The sequence below is a fragment of the Symphalangus syndactylus genome, chromosome X, assembly GCF_028878055.3.
Source record: "Symphalangus syndactylus isolate Jambi chromosome X, NHGRI_mSymSyn1-v2.1_pri, whole genome shotgun sequence".
In the NCBI taxonomy this organism is placed as follows: domain Eukaryota; kingdom Metazoa; phylum Chordata; class Mammalia; order Primates; family Hylobatidae; genus Symphalangus; species Symphalangus syndactylus.
Window position 1 is genome coordinate 24667015 of NC_072447.2, and position 15034 is coordinate 24682048.

Here is a 15034-nt window from a genome sequence, read left to right on the forward strand (position 1 = left end):
CACTTACAAAAAAAATCTAGCTTTAAGAACAGTGAGCTTTCAAGGTGGCTAAGCTATATTAAAGTGAAGTTATACTTATTTTTACTATAAATATGAATTCTAATTGGAGAAAGTATCACATAACTATATGAGAACACATTTCATTTTTGAAAAAACAAATCTGAATGCCTGATTTGTCATCTTCATGGTAAAGATATGTCAGTTGTCTCTTTTACGTAGCTCCGTTAGCTTGTCCTTATATAAGTCAACGGGGTCTCTTGATTCAGGGCATAGTTCCGAACAATTCTGCCAGTTGTGTAAATCTATTCTTTCCATTCCAAACTCCAAGTGACTCTTTCTCTTTGAAACACATGCAAATACTTAGTTTCACAACTTTAGTCATTTTCATCCTTAGAATACAGACTGGGAAATTGCACACTCCTGGGGTGCTGGGCAAAGGGTGCCAGACGATGGCAAGGATGCTGGTGACTTCACCGAAGGGAGCTTTGTTGTGCCAGAGCCACTGCCAGCTACCCTCCTCCAAGCACCGACTGCCAAAACATCACAGTCCAAAGAGGGGTGCTCTGTTCTCCCTTCCCACCTCCCCCGCTTCATCTCCCTGCCTATCAGCTTCCAGAAGCAATTCTTTGCATGGGTGCTTCTTCATCCTGATCCTGACTGGCAGCTCCAAGGATTAAACTCAGGTCCTTTGGAGCAGTCGCTTTATGCACATTAGCCCCCTGGGGTGTTGAACTCCAAAACCTCTATTTTTTCCCCCGGGTCTACCCTGTATCTCACAAAACCCTAGTTAGCCACTGTGGTACACAGTCTTTCTTCCATTCCAGGCTATCAAAAGAAAACAAAACAAAACAACAGACCTTACAACAATATGATGGATATGGTAATGATCGAGGGTCTTTAGGGTAGTGGGTAAATTCCAAGTTCTTTCATAACTGAGACTTGGGAACTCATTTTCTTCTTTATCATTAAGACTTCACATTTTCATCAGCAGAATCTTGCTTACAATAGCACAAATGATAATTTGGCTGAATGAAAATGGCTTGTGGTGTGTGTGTGTGTGTGTGTGTCCATTAAAAAAAGTTCCTCAAAACTGCTGAATGAAAATCAAGACCAGTGTCTTCTTAATCAAACAAAATTTCCTGCTTAGGGACTGCATTAAAAAAAAAAAAAAAAAGACCATCTGGCCTCTCTCTGCTATTTGAGGGGTTTTTTCTCCTCCTCACTTCCTGGTTATCTTTAGCAAAACATTATCATTTCTCGTATAAATTGTTTTTACCACAGTGCATTTCCTTCTGTGCATTACTTTAATAAATGGGATAGAAAGCATCGCTCCATTTCTTGAAAAATACTTTTCAGCGCTAAATGGCAGGTTTAAAGGGGGAAAAAATGAAAAATGTGCTTAAAAAAAGGAAGATGGAAGTCAAATCACAGTGAGGGCATTAACTACTCATGTTTCTTTAAATACTTCTGCCAAGGCAAGCTCTTTTTCATATATATATATATATATATATATACACACACACACACATGTATAGGTGTATATATGTGTATATATACACATATATACACATATACGTGTATATATGTATATGTATATATGTATATAGGTATATATGTGTATATGTGTACATATGTATATATGTATCTATGTATATGTATATATGTATATATTATATATGTGTATATATGTATATATGTATATGTATATATGTATATAGGTATATATGTGTATATGTGTACATATGTATATATGTATCTATGTATATGTATATATGTATATATGTATATATGTATATATGTGTATATATGTATATATGTATATGTATATATGTGTATATGTGTATATATGTATATATGTATATGTATATATGTATATACGTATATACACACATATATATGTATATACGTATATACACACATATATATGTATATGTATCTATACACATATACATGTATATATATAGAGAGAGTAATAATTAAAATCCAAAAATGAAAAGCCACCCTACGCACCCTACCCTACTCATTTAAGGTGAAAACTATGCTAAACACCCTCCAAGAAATAAGTCTGAAATGGAATTAATTTCCACGTGGGAACAAAGATGACAATAAAAATACAATCAAATCTCAATTAACTGAAATTCTTTGGAAATGAGAGAGTACTGGTTAATTTAATTTTCTGGTTAACTGAACCCCAGATAGAAAACTTAAAAAAAAACCTAATTGAAACATTTCTACAATGCTTGAGTCTACTTTACTTGCATAACTACAAATCACATATTGGATCTAATTGAAAGGTTTGAGGTAATTTCAAATCTTATTTTTCCTTGAGATCATCATTAAAAAGACCTTTTTTCATTTGATCATAAATAGAGATGATGTAGGAGATTGACTTGAATGTATAATTGTATCCATGATCATGGATTTTTACAGTAATCCATAATATCACCTTCTTCCTTGTATTTCACAAATCTTTAGGAGAAGTATAATGTAGAAAACTTGTGGTTAATAAAGGTTTGATATTTTAGCAAAGTTCAGGTAAGCTGAGGTTTTTGTGCATTTACACGCTAAACAAAATGACAAAGATTCCTGCTTTTCTCACTACTGTTCAGTAACAGTAAAAAATGAATGATAATTTTAATATAGTACTTCCGATCAATTTTGTTAGCACAAACTAAAGACTGTGGAATACTTTGAGAAATATATAAACTAACTAAGAAAGCACTAGTGTTTAGTTTCCCAGTGGAACATAATGGCAGCTCAAGACTGGTCCCAAATGTCCTCCTTCCATGGTGCAGTCACGACCAGTCCAGCTTGGGCTCCCCATTCCAATTTCCCACAGAAATGTATACTGTGCCACCTGAGTTACCAAATAATGACACCATATTGAATCAAATTATTGCCCAACAAAAAGAGACCTCTAGTCTCACATTTTAGCGTTCCACCCTTTGATGAAGGTTATTGTAGAAGAAGCTCCTGTATTGGGTAGGAGATTGGGAAAATGTTAGCTAAGATCACTTCCAGCTCTACAATTCCAAATAGCTTGCATTGTATGAGGGAAGATAAGGATAAGACTGGGACTCATGTACTCTCTTTGAATACCCACACACTCTCACACTCTGTCTCTCTACCTCTGTCTCTGTCCCTCTGACACACACACACACACACACACACACACACACACACCACTTTTTCTTCTGGGGAGAGGAAGACATCACCAAGCCCTCATCCCCCAAAGCAATACTAGGCAAATTTATTTTGAAATATTTTATATGCCAAGAACTCTGACAGCTACTGAGCACACAGTAGGGTTTCATAAGTATTTCCATAAAGGACTGAATGAAGCTGAGGAGATCCGCCATCTCTCACTTATGGGCCTACAAAAGATATTCTTATAGGGAGAAAAGATCAATGATGTCAGATTTAGCCATGGTACTGGTGTTTGTGCCGATGACTATTTTGAAAATAGTACAGTTGTTACACACTAAAAATAGGACTCTATTGTAAGGCATAGATATGTGTGTATATATATATTTATGTATTAATATTATCAACCAGTATGTCTTGGGCACAAATGTGTGAAGAATATTTTGAGGATACATGTATTGAATATATATTTTAGATCTCAATCTGTAACTCAGTTTAGACCTTGCGAAGACAAAATCAGTGGGTCCTTATTTTTGTTCACTTTGTCCTTCTATCTGTACTGTCTTCTCTCAGTATCTTTTCACCAAGCCTTGCCCTGAAGAACGATAATGACAGCAAAACATAGGCACTTTTTCTTTCTAAGAACCCTTCAAGGGATATTATAAACTTAATGTCTTGGGGAATTCTGCAGAGACTTTCCAAACCGGTATACTCAAAATCAGTGTCAAGGCCCTGAGGGTGATTGGGCCCCAACTTCTGTCACCACAGTGATTTCCAGGTTGATTGGGTGCACTTGACATCCTTGGGTCAAGGGTATGGACAAGCAGCCCTGTGCCATATAGAACCACCAAACACTCTTCCAGCCCATAGAAGCAGCATCGGAAAGTACCGCGGATTATTACCTGCTGACTCTGTGTGAAGTTGTCCTTCCAATAAATACTTATTTTCCTTAGAAAAGGGCAACAAGGTCTCATGATACATTACTTAGGTAACTGTTATACCCTAATAGAGTAGCATGCTTGTATTAATTCTTCACCATACAAGACAAAGAATATATATAAAATTTGGTGGCTTAATGGAAATAATATTTATTTAGGGAGTGACAAATTCTAGGCAAAATAAAGAAAGCATCAATATTCCTAACACCCAAATGGTTGACATGTGATGCAATTTACATAAGGCTTCCTTTGAATTTCATTTTTTGGAGCTTTCCTTCATATATCCATAACTGGCATTTAAAAAAATATCTACAATATGCCAGGCACTTTATACAAATTGGGTCTAATCCCTACCCAATCCCTAAATAGTAGGTATCATTTTCCCCCTTCTGCAGATGAGGAAACTGAGACACAGAGTTAAAGCATCTTCTCCAGGGCCACACAACTGGCACATGGCAGAGACCAGTTTAGAATCTGGGTTTTTCTGACTCTTAAAGATCTCTTTCTGGAAGTGAAATTACTATGTCGAAGACACATCCGCATATTCGTGTTTATTGCAGCACTCTTCACAATAGTCAAGATATGGAATCAGCCTAAGTGCCCATCTACGGACAAAAGGATAAAGAAAATATATTTCTTTATGGGGATGATTAGGACAATGGAATACTATTCAGCCATAAAAAGGATGAAATCCTGTCATTTTTGGCAACATGGATGAGCCTGGAGGACATTATGTTAGGTGGAATAAGTCAGGCACAGAAGACAATTACTACATGTAACAAGACTGCGCATTTACCCCTTGAATCTAAAATAAAAATTTAAATTACAAATAAAAGAAAATAAATTTTAAAAACATTAAAAAAGATAAATACCACATGATCTCACTCATATGTGGAATCTAAAGAAGTCAATTTCATAGCGGTAGAGAGTAGAATAGTGGTTCCCAGAGGCTGCTGAGGGTATGGGGGAGGGGAGGAATGGGTAGAGATTGGTCAATAGGTACACAAAGTTAGACAAGAAGAGTAAGTTTTGATGTGCTATCACACAGTAGGGTGACTACAGCAAATAACAATGTAATCTATATTCAAGACAGCTGGAAGAGAATATTTTGACTGTTGTCACCACAAAGAAATAATAAATGTTTAAAATGATGGATATGGTAATTACCCCGATTTGATAATTACACTGTGTATCCACGTACTGAAACATCACATTGTACCCCATAAATATGTACAATTATTAGGTGTCAATTATAAGTACAAATTTTTTTTTAAAAAAATTTCTTTCCTCAGCAACATATTGCTGCTACAGCCTCAAGGAATTGGAAATTTTTGATATACGAATATGAATAAAATGTGGACGCTATAGATTCTGGCAGTATTTCAACTACTTCTAAACTTTAATTTTGAAAAGATGAATAGTTAAGCATTGGTCATGTGTTCTTCACCAGGAGCTATTCAGAAATTTCACAGGCTAAACCCTCCCAGTTCTGTCTTAGAAGGACTGACATCTGGATCATATTGGCAAGGGGGTGCTTTAAACATAAGGGAAAATTAGGAGAAAGACCTAAGACTGGATTACTTTCACGAGTTCACTCACCGATATCCGCCCAAGTACTGTCTTTTTTCTTGTAACTAGCTTGTCATCCATTCTTTCTACTCAGTGAACAATGGCTTGTGACCTCACAGTTAGCGAGTTCACAGGAGAAATATATCAGTTATAATTAATGTTTACTAGAATAAATGTAAACATTTTAAAACATACAAGAGTTCCAAGCACATGTGATTTCCATTTTATTTTATGAAACATTAAAAATCCACTTGTCCACCCCATTAATTATAACCTGCTCCCAGCCCTGACCTGTATATAATTCCTCCTGACATAAATTGGAACAAGGTGCTCAGAATGGAAGCAGCCTACATCCCAACTGGGCTACAAAATGTCAAGTTCCCAAACCTCTCAAAAGTGTAACCTGACATTTTGCTAAGATTAGAGACAGTTTATGAATTTAAAAAGAGGGCTTAAGGACTCACCACAGTTAAACCTACAGTAACTCCTGAAATATCCAAAGTAAATAGGACTAAGGGAGCCCTGGGGACACCAAAACCCTGTTAGAAGAGAAGGAACAGTCTTTAGTGGGTGGTATTTCTTTGCAGAAAATCATGTACATGCATTCAACCAGAATTAAGAAGAATGCAACAATAAACTTTGAGGCTTGAAGCCCTTTAGAGATCTAAAGGAGTCATGAATGGGCCATGTGAAATATTTCTCCTTTTGCTACATGTGAATGATTGAATTTATACTGCCCATTAATCCTAAATGTTGAAGGCAAAAAAAAAAAAAAGAGAGAGAGAATGGCTAACTTTTTAAATAGTATTCTTCTTGACATGAATATAATATGTATTTATTATACATATGTATAATATATATTGGTGAATATTTATAACATTCCCAAAGAGCAAAACACCTACAGAAGGATCTAACCACAAAGAAGCAACATTCCACAGGTTGATCTTTCTAGTCATTTTCTATACCTCTTAGCCACAAAAATGGGATCAGACTTTACATTTTGTTTTGCAAGTTGTTATTTTAAATATAATATATTGGGTGATTTTTCATGTTTAGAGACTCTTCTAACTTTTCAAGATTAATTTTAAGTACCTTTTAGTACAACTAAAGTATTACAGCCACCTTCCAAATCAAATAGACTATATAAGCTGAAGATTTACTAAATATTAAAATGATAGCAATTTTTCCCCATTATAACACGCACTGTCAATAGGGGCAATATTGCCCCCAAGAGGGAGAAAACTAGTACTCAGAGGCAAAAAACAAACAAACAAACAAACAACAACAAACCTTACTCTTTTTATGCACAAAGCACAGATTTATGTATAATAGATATATATTTATATCTATTTATATTTATATCTATATTTATATATTTATGTATAATAGATATATGCTATATTTGTGGTATTAAAATTTCATGCAAGGAGCAATTAGCAAAAAAGGTTTCAACAGGCTCCTTGCGACAGGGGGTTGAAAATGAAAATAGGTTGTAAACACTGCACTACAGCATCAGACTTGTAAAAAGTGGTCTTCATATTGCTAGAATTCAGAAGATGATTTTTTCCATTTTAAATTTATCAACCTTGAATAAATTTTTAACTCATTTCTTAGTTGCAGAAACCAAGGTTCCAAGAAGCAGATTTTTGGAGAGTTAATGTTTTGTGATATCCCCATGGTCAGCGCACGTGATATCTGCCACGTTCTTACTAAAGACTCCTTGGGGTCTGGGTTAGGAGGCACATGTTGAGCGAGAGGATGTTTTGAGGGCAGATGAACACATCATCTCAGAAAGGGCTAGGGCCTACTAAGTCTGCATCTCAACATTTATCAGCTCTTGCTCTGTGCTGCCCTCTTGTGATGTCTGGGCCTCCAGTATGCCTTGATCTCAAAACTTTCAGTTGCCCTAAATTGATGGACCACCTGCCCTCCAGTGCTTCTTGGCACCAACACCAGGAGATGGTCAAGGAAAGAAGAGAACACCAAAAGAAGCAGATTTCCTTAGAGGAAGAAGCCAGTGTCAGAAGAGGAAGAAAAAGTCACAAAACTTCCCTTTGGCCCTTTAACCCTAGGAGAGGGTGGGCCAATTTTCCACAAAGCTGCTGTTATTACAGGCCACACAGCTCACCAAGGGAGCAAGACAGGAGCTGAGATTCTTCATCACCTTCTGTGGTAGGCAGACTTTCTAAAATGGCAGCCCAAAGATGTCCACCTGAATCCCTGGAACTTGTGAATGTGACATCACTCCTTGGATTGTGTTGTGTTACAGAGCACAGTTGATGTTAGAAAGGGAGATGATGCAGGTGGGCCTGACCTAATCACATGAAGCCTTAACTGCTGAGAACGTTTCCTGACTGATGAAAGAGGAATTTAGAGAGATCGTATGTGTGTGAAGGACTCAATGTGCTGTTGCTTTGAGGTTGGAGATGGCCACTTAAGAAGGAATGCAGATGTCCCTTAGAAAGAGTGGACCACAGCTTATAGCTATCGAGGAGTTCAGTCTTACAGCTGCCAGAAAGTGAATTCTGCCAACAACCAGAGCGAGCTTGGCAGCAAATTCTTCCCTAGGGCCTCCAGATAAGAGCTTCGTCTGGCCAACAGCTCGATTTCAGTCTTGTGAGACCCTGAGCAGAGAACACAGCTGGGCCACCCAGACTTGCAACCTACAGAACCACGAGCTAATAAATGGGTGTTGGTTTAATCTGTACATTTGTGCTAATTTGCTATGCAGCAATAGTAAATGAACACACCTTCCCTTCTCTATGACCATCCTGATGGGGGGCATCTTGGCAATGTCTGTCTCCTAGATCACAGATTCTGGTGAGTGACAATCAGTTCAAATACAGTATCCAATCCCGGGCCTCTGACTGACTTCTTAACCCTTCAAGAATCCACACTAAGTCTTGACAGACAAGTCCTAGCTCTTGACCTCTGCTCTGACCAATTGTCCCTTAGGAAGATTTTAATCACCTTCCGCTTAATGATCAATTTCTCAGGGCTCTCCGCTTTCACACCCTCTACCACCTGGCTTATTTAGTGCTTAGCACCTTCTCTAAGTCAAACATCCATCTGGTTGTCTTTTACCTGCTTAGAACCTTTCTTTCTACATCTAGAACATGTTCATTCTGCCTCTTCAAATCTCCAATGCCCTTATTTTCCTATAATGGGCTGCTCAAAGATTATGTAAGAAGAAAAGTGAAAGTCTGAAAACTCTTCCATGTGTTAATTTTCCTGAATTTTCTATAGGGGAAACAGAAACAGTGATGATATGCCATGATCATATGCTATGGTGGAAAGAGAAGGAAAAGGATTAAGACATGGTTGAATGTGAAACTTTCCCAGTATTTTATCACCTCTGCATGTTTTTAAATTTTTCCAGGCCTCACGCTCCTCATTTGTAAAAGAATAATAGTAATACTTAACTCATAGAGCTGCAAGGAAGAATGAAAATGGTAAAGACCCATGTAACAGAAATCAGCACGCACAAACACTTAAATATCACTGTGAGAAGAATTGAGGTGGTTGTTTGTATAAAATACTTTCAATTTTTCAGAGGCTGTAGCTTTGTAAATAATCTTTTTATCTCTTCTATTATCATAAGAACAAAGCCATTGTCACCCTTCCTTAAGGCAGACTTTAGCCTTGACAATTATTGTATAACATGGAAACAATGATTTGACATTAGAATGCTGTATCCATTACTCTGAGAATAAAGAAAGTGAGTTTTAGGATTAGGAATAAAGTTCTTCAGTTGCCACATTTGTTAGGATATTTCTGGGTTTTCTGTAAAGTTGAGTAAACCCTAAGCCCCATGAAGGCAGGGCCCATGCTTAATTCATCCTGAGCATCTACAGGGTTTGGTTGAAAACTGTGTCCTCAGTAAGTGCTTACCCACTTATTCATTTATTTATGCATTGAAAAATCAGTTAAAGAGTAAAATTTAGCTGGGCACAGTGGCACGCCTGTAGTCTCAGCATTTTGGGTGGCTGAGGTGGGAGGATTGCTTGAGCCTAGGAGTTCAAGGCCAGCCTGAGCAACATAGTGAGACCCCATCTCAACAAGGAAAAAAAAAAAAAGAGTAAAATTTTTGCTGAAAACTGTGGTGAGCTCAACATTTTATTTTTCTGAATTCTCCTTATGTTCCTAGTGAACATTTATAACTTTAATTTTTCTTCTAATTAATAAATCTTAATACTTCTCTGATAGAACCAAAGGGGATATTTGGATACTTGGGGGTTGGGGAGGGTGGGACATATGCTCCCCAAAATCTCCAAGTTCTTCAGCTTCTGACTTGTGCTCCAACCTGAAAATAAACCCAGAAAGTGTCATATAAAATGGCCAACTATTTCCAACTGTTTTCTTCCTTTTGTATTTCCAGCTCATTACCCAGGATGCATTTCCAGTGTCCTAGTGGCCCTGTCTTACACCAACTGTTGCTTCCTGCTTCTGAACATCAGGGACTTTAAATTCCAGATTTAAGAGACTTGAGTGTTGAAGAGCTTTTCTCTTTCTGTAAATTACTTGTCATTAAAATAACAAAGGATGCACTCATTAGTCAAATTAAAGATCATCTAACTGGAAGTGTGTCAAATGCAGATAAAGTATAAAGAAGCATTGTTGATAGTTTTTTTTAAAATGTGGACTTAATGAATAACTTTGCTGTTAAAATTCAGCAGCCAAGGGCAATGAAAAATTCCCATGGCTTTAAAATTCACAGCTTTGGCAGACTTCTTAATGGACAAAGTTCAAGAGATTCATAGCTTCCCTAACTTAAAATAAAAATCCCCAAACCACACAAGGTAGCATTATTATACTCTGAATACTCTTTAGAAAAGGTCTTATTAGCTGATTCTTCATAATTATTTGCTAAAAAAGTTGAGTGTTATAATTTAGCCTCTCACTAGCTTAGCCTTTGGACATAATGTAGCATTACTGCTTTAAGTTGTATACTGGCTTAAGGTAAGTAACGTGCTTCACAACAACCTGCTGATTAGTAGAGTCCCTTTCTAAGTCATTACCCTAGAGCAGGGTTCTGCAAACTATAGACCACAGGCTGCCTATGTACCAAATCCAGGCCTCTGCCTGTTTTTGTGTGGCCCACAAGCTAAGAATGGTTCTTACATTTTTAAGTGGTTGAAAAAAAATTGTTTAAATATTATTTTGTGACTTGTGAAAATTATGTGAAATTCAAATTTCAGTGTCTATAAATAAAGCTTTTTTGGAACACAGTTACCTCCAATTGCTTTATATAGTCTATCTATGTCAAGCTGAGGGGTTTGGACAGAGACTGCATGGCCACAAAACCCAAAATATTTACTGTCTGGTCCTTTATGAACAAGGGTGCTGACCCCTGGCCTAGATTCATGCTCTATGAGAACGGTACAAATAGCTTGGCACTTTCTCCCCTAATAGTGTGGGGTTGTCCATAGATCCTGGTAGTCACATGATCCTGCTCTGACTACTGCCCTTGTCACATATGCACACAGACATATACATACACACACATGTACGTGTGCACACACACTTTTTTTTTTCTTCCAATTATTGGGAATGGGGAAGAAGGAGAATGACTAATAGCCAAGCCTACCCCTGTTCCCTAGGGTTGTGGGAATATTCTGCTTGTTCCCTTTGGCGACATGGAATTGGAGTTTTGCTTTTTTGTTGTTGTTGTTGTTGTTGTTGTTGTTGTTGTTGTTTTTGAGGCGGAGTCTCGCTCTGTCGCCCAGGCTGGAGTGCAGTGGCACGATCTCGACTCACTGCAAGCTCCGCCTCCCAGGTTCACGCCCATTCTCCTGCCTCAGCCTCCCGAGTAGCTGGGACTACAGGCGCCCACCACCATGCCTGGCTAATTTTTTGTAATTTTAGTACAGACAGGGTTTCACCATGTTAGCTGGGATGGTCTCGATCTCCTGACCTTGTGATCCGCCCGCCTCAGCCTCCCGAAGTGCGGAATTGGAGTATTTTAATCTGGGATAAAATCTTTGTAACAATTAAGCAAATGGTTTCTGACTTTTTTTTTTATACCACCAATGACCACTTTAAAAAAAATTTTAAATGCTTGGATGCTATGCTTATCATTTTTAAAAACAGCTTTATTGAGATACAATTCGCACATTACAAACATCCACTTCAAGTATATAATTCAGTGGGTTTTAGTATATTCAGAGTTTTGCAACCATCACCACTACTTAATTCCAGAGCATTTTTATCATCCCCAAAAGAAACCCCATACCCATTAGCACTCACTCCGCATTCTCCCCTCCCCTATCCCCTGGCAACCACGAATCTAGTTCCTGGATCTATGAATTTGCCTCTTCTGGACATTTTATATAAATAGATCATACAATATGTGGCCCTTTGTGACTGGCTTCTCTTACTTGGCATAACATTTTTTTTAAAAAACCTTTTCAACTTTTAACTTCATAAATCCTCAGGTTTGGAAGTATTTGATAAAACAATCATTGAAAAAGTAATTGTACAATATCTTCTGGGTTTTTCAAAACGCTGAAAAAAGCCCACAAACTTTTCTTACTGTCCCTAGGGATGCCTATGAGTCTGGGTAATGCCATGTAAGGCATCACTCTGCCACCACATGCTCATTCTGTCATTTACTAAGCAAATATTTACAGAGCACCTGGTATATGCCAAGTGCTTCTCGAGGTGTGGAACAAGACATGCCTCTGAGTTTCAGATCTAAGCTCTTTGTAACCTTCCTTTTCATTAGGCACTGGCTTGTTTTGCCAACCTGTAAACAGCATATTGCCAACACACTGTGCCTACCTATATATTTTCCAGACTTTTAGTGTTTTATATAAAAATGAAAAATGATATCATTTCTTAAATTATTAAAAATGATTTAAGTTGCCTTCAACTTTCCAAGTACCTGGAAAAAGCTCCTGAATCCTCATCCCCTTCTTTTCCTACTTATCTGCCCACATTTTTGTCTTTTCTTCCATCTTAGAACCCCTTTTCTCTTTGATTAATATCCTAAATCCTTTAGCACATGACAATAAGATATTGCAAATAGCCATGGGTTATCAGACAAGCAAAGAAACAAAATTCACACTTTGGTCATTCATGACTTTTTTTCTTAGTATCTAGCTAGATGTCTGTCATCATTGCTATTGCTCACTCACCAGCAAAGGTTCAGAATTTCTATTCCAGAGGTAAACTAGGCAAAGTCTCTACAATCCAGGCAGAGAGAGCTTAAAATTGTGGCATTAAGGTCACTGTGTATTAGAAACTGAATGGTATCTCTTTCCTCTAATCTGGTGAGTCTCTCTTATGAACAGTTCTTTTAAATGCTGGACATTTGTACTTACTAACATGGCTTGATCCTAAAGATAGAGTCCAAATCAAGCACATCTGAGCATATTTAACCTGGAAAAAATGTCCCCAAAAGGCCACGTTAGCTTTGTCTTTGAAGAGCTGTCAGAGAACAGAGTAACTGCACGTGTTCTGTGTTGTAGAGAGGGGGCCAAACAGGGGTAAAAGCTATAGGGAGAGAGACAAATATTTCATCTAGGGACAAACTTTGTCACTGCAAATGATGTCCCTCCTTGGAGTGAGCCTCCTGAAGATCCCCTGTTGTGCTAGCATTCCTGGGGGCCATTAGAAAGGGGTTGCTGGTGATATGATAGGAATTCAACCAGGATAAGGTTTGAGACCAAAGATCTTTAACTCCCATTGATGTAGATTCTGTGGCAAGGGTGATGTTAAGGAACCCGGCTGAGGAGAATTTTGGCTTAAAGCAGCTAGAATGGTTCAATCCCAAAGATTGGTGCACTTTTGTAAGTGAAAGAGATGATGTCTTAATGCCAACGGTAACATACTTTTTAAAGCATTTATGCAGCAATTTAACAAATGAAAAGGAAAGCATTAGTTAACATTTATAGCTAAATGTTGGAGATTTTCAACCTGTCCAGATATTCAATATTATATTCCTTAAAAAAAAAATATTTGAGCCAAAGGCTAAAAATAGTCTTTTGAAATATATATATTTCAAAATACATAGACACACATGCATAAATAATTAGTCTTTAAATATAGATTCTTAAAATGTATTATATGCCTGAATGCTGGATCATTAGACAAGAGCGGCATGAGAAAACCCGAAATTTAAAAACACAGGCAGTATGTACTTTTTACAAGAAAATAATGAGCCACAGGGAGGAACCTATCTTGACATTAATTATGAAGAACATAATACTTTAAAATCTAGTAGGACTTCATTGCCTTAGACTAGAATTAATCAGAAGTTCTCTTCATTTCTTGAAATTATGTTTTCTTGGTTCAAAGTTATAAATCTCAAAGCTGTATGGTTTGAAAAGCTTTTAGAAGGCTTTGTTGTCAGAAAAAAAATGGATTGCCTCTGCTATATACATTTTTAAGGCTGACAATTAAATATTTTCTCATATTGAATATGCTATCTTATGTTATAACTTGAAGGGCTCTGATGAGATTTAGTACCAGCTAGAGTATCTGAAAATCCCTACCATTTCAGTTATGACATTCCATTACATGGAAGTGCCATTTTATCCCAAATAACCAAGGTTACATTTTAAAATTTTACTTTCCATTAATTAATTCAGCAATGCACATATGCACCAGATAGGTAAGTTTTGTGCTAGTCATTGAGGAAAATTCAAACCATCCACTGTACAAGTTTCAAAGACTTATTCACGGAGTTGTTTAACAGGATTGCCAAAAAATTGAAGTCTATTTTTTTCTCTACTGACATTTTATGTACTTGCTAATCTGCCTGTCGGCTCAATCTGCAGCTTTTGAGAATGCTCAGCTGCTGTTATAACCTCAGCACATCAACTCTAATTTGTAAGAAGATACTGTAACCTTAAAAGGTCACCTTAGATATTCCTTGCACATATTGGAAGAAAGGCAAAGATGAGCATGACTGGGGATTAAAGTGACATTATTAGGTTTATCCTAAGAATAACATGGCTTCTTTAAAATATAGAGTTTGTCAGGCAATTTTGGAAATTAGAGATATGTTCTTTGGGGTTCTGGCAACTCTTTGCTATATAACTCCAAAAATTAATTAACCTCTTGGTCTATAGAGAACATAAGGGCTCTGTAGGAAAGGGAAGTGTGCATGATGTTACTACATCACAGACTTTAAATGAAGTCACCAGGAGAATGCATGCAGTTATAATGTTATCACTTCATAGAGACTTTCTGGAGGAACATAAATTATATGAAGAAAATTTGTACTATTTCCTCTAAGAAGGGTGATTTTAGCCTACACAAGTAATTTGTATTTTCACTTTAGAAGTTAAAATTCCTCTATGTAATCCTATAAACAAAGGAGGATCATTTTCCTGGCTCTTGTGGCTATAATGTTTCTTCCTCCAATGTCTTCTCTCAAC

The 15034-nt window shown here is 37.1% G+C and overlaps 1 protein-coding gene across 7 annotated transcripts in view; it reads right to left on the minus strand.

The window, feature by feature from the left end:
* The window catches only part of MID1 (midline 1), a 673077-nt gene that overhangs the window by 154308 nt on the left and 503735 nt on the right, over positions 1-15034 (minus strand). The window contains exon 1 of one of the 7 annotated variants that reach the window (XM_055266922.2): positions 12974-13011. The exons of the other annotated variants lie outside the window; for them this stretch is intronic. The gene's annotated coding sequence lies outside the window, so the exon portion shown is untranslated. Of the gene's footprint in view, positions 1-12973; positions 13012-15034 lie in introns of those variants that run through there. 7 annotated transcript variants of the gene reach the window in all.